Here is a 2,790-nt window from a genome sequence, read left to right as displayed (position 1 = left end):
ATCTAGTTTGGCAAAGAACACCAAAACAGGAACTACCAACTTACTACACAGAGTGGAAACTTTGTTGCCCCGTATGCAGTAACCAATAATTTCTTTAGCCTGCTTTTGGTTCAAGCAAATCTGAAATTAGTTGGCATTTCCCCTCTGCAAGCGGCGCATAAATTTTGGCATGAAAGCAGATCATACTGATACATTTTTTTTTGAATGAAAGGGGTTGCCCCCCCTGCCCCATCTTTATAATGAAGCAGATAGAACACAGTTCAAAGACGCCTAAAACCAGGCTCCACTACCACACCACACATCAGGCGATACACACAGGTAAAGTCCTGAACGGCGGCCAGACCATACAACGCACTACCACAAACTGAAAACAAAGGGCAAGTCTGCAAGGAAATAACGCTATTTATTACAGCCAAGATCACTCATCCCTCCAGGCAATCCGAAGCAGCTCGCCTCGATGCTTGTCCAGGAGCAAAATAAACCTTCTCAGCACCTCCACTTGAGCAGCGTCGCAGAGCACCATCCATTTTTGCAAGTTCCCTTTTAATTTGGCAAGGCCGCAGCTCAGACCCCTCCATGATCTTCCCTGGAAACAGAAATCATTTCTCAAAGTCCATATACTCCATAAGGAGGCAACAGTGATCATATTAAGCATAGTTCTTTTCTTTTTGTCTTTCCACATAGAAGAAACATCATCAAAACATTGAATCTTTCTAATCTTAAAAAAATCAGAAATAATAGACCAAATATGCCCATCATTGATGCAGTTAAAAAACAGATGTTGTATAGATTCCTCTTCATTACAGAACAGACAGGTGAGGTCATCCATGCTTTTCCTCTTAGCCACATTATCTCTAGTCAGAACTTTGTTATAAAGACACAACCAAAGAAAAACATGGATATTCTGAGGACATAGAACCTTCCATAAGTCATCTCCATATAGAGACCCCACACCACCAAAATTGATACATTTATAAAAAGACTTAACTGAGTACTCCCCATTTTTCTCTAATACCCACACAGGTATATCAGGATTATTAGATAGGGGGTAATTTTTAATATAATCAATGAGACTCTCTCACTGATTCATCAAATCCCTACCTACACATCTTCTAAATGTAAGTCTCAGGTCAGTACCATCCCAAACATGGGACACCACACAATCTTGTTGATTACAAATATCAAACACATACTGATACATTTAGGTGGACAACGACACAACAATATTCTTTTGTTTTCTGGTTTTCATGATCTTCCATGGAATTCAGAAGCACAAATTACCCATGGACTTCTCATTTTCAGTGATCTTCTCTAAGGAATGACAACATCAACATATCAGCATTCAGGAATAAAATTATGAGTTTCATAGGAGTTAGCATTCAGCAATGATCAAACCGGCGGCAAGTAACATGCATACTACAGGAAAATAACCAGCATCTAGTTTGGCATAGAACACCAAAACGAACTACCAACCTGGCCCTTAGCCCTTTTCTGGTTCAAGTAAATCTGAAATTACTTGGCATTTCCCCTCTGCAAGCTGCCGCATAGTCTTCAGCAAGGTGTGGAGCAGCTTCCTGGTGAGGGCATATGCACTTCTTCATGAAATACTTGTCGGACCTCGTGACTGCAGTATAGAAGCTCCAGTTGCAATCGAGCAATCCATTTTCCTTGAGAAACTTCAGAACATAGTACCGGGGCTTGAGCCGGCCCTCCAGGCTGTAATAGAGCATTACCGGGCGATGAGCAATGTACCCCGGTTCCAAGCCCACCTCAGAGACTAGGAACTCGAACCTGCGCCGCAGAGTGTCCTTTGACCTCTTGAGCAGCATTGGAGCCATAGACAAAGCAGCGACCACCTCGGCATCCGACCAACTGAACGCCTTCTTCACGTGGTCCACTTTGGCGGCGATCTTCTCCTCGCTGAGGAATGCGACGGCCTGCAGCGCGACCCTGAACATGCCGGAGCCACGGGGCACGCCCAGACGTTCGGCGCACGCCACCATTGCCCGGACGCGTTCCGGCTTGTAGCCGAGCAACCTCGGCTCGCAGACACACAGCTTGGCGATATCGCAATCACCTAGCCCGCACTCCCGCAGGAAGACGACATTGGGATTGATCACCTTGTCCAGGTCCGAGAGAGAAGGTAGGATGAGCGCCGGAGCGCGCGGAGGATGCTGTCCAGGGAGCCGAAGAGGGGCAGGTAGTAGTGCATCTTGGAGACGACGGATGTGTAGCGGAAGCAGCTGCCGGCGAGCAAGACGGGGGCGGGGCCAGGTGCGCGAGGCGAGCGGGGGCGGGGCCGAGCGGGCGGTTTCAGAACGGGGTGGGTTTCGTGAGCATTGGAATTAGAGTGGTCGGTTTCGTTAACGAAAGATCAGTTTTGTTAATGACGTTTTTAGACCCTTGATAACACAACCAGATGGTCCAGATCTGTAGTTGGATCTGCCCTCTCGTGCTTTTAATAGTATAGATTGATAACACAATCAGACGGTTCAGATCTGTAGTTGGATCTGCCCTCTCGTGCTTTTAATAGTACAGATTGATAACACAATCAGACGGTTCAGATCTGTAGTTGGATCTGCCCTCTCGTGCTTTTAATAGTAGAGATGAGGCAAATGATATGGCATTCGAAAAATGTTATAGGTCCACTCATTTTTATATAGAAAGTTTTTCCTAATTAAATAGGGTTAAAGAGAATCTTAAAAAATGATGGACTTATCAACACAAACAACCAAGTTTGCATTTTTGCCTTAGCTTAAAAACAATGCATCCGAAGAGCATCTACAGTCG

General features: G+C 45.3%; 1 pseudogene; it reads right to left on the bottom strand.

Annotated features, from left to right (window-relative positions):
• Nucleotides 1-1,333: 1,333 nt before the first annotated feature.
• On the bottom strand, nucleotides 1,334-2,293 carry LOC123425465 (annotated as a pseudogene).
• Nucleotides 2,294-2,790: the final 497 nt, after the last annotated feature.

The sequence above is a fragment of the Hordeum vulgare genome, chromosome 2H, assembly GCF_904849725.1.
Source record: "Hordeum vulgare subsp. vulgare chromosome 2H, MorexV3_pseudomolecules_assembly, whole genome shotgun sequence".
Lineage (NCBI taxonomy): Eukaryota > Viridiplantae > Streptophyta > Magnoliopsida > Poales > Poaceae > Hordeum > Hordeum vulgare.
The sequence above is the reverse complement of the archived record's forward strand: the minus strand, read 5'-3'. Positions and strand labels throughout refer to the sequence as shown.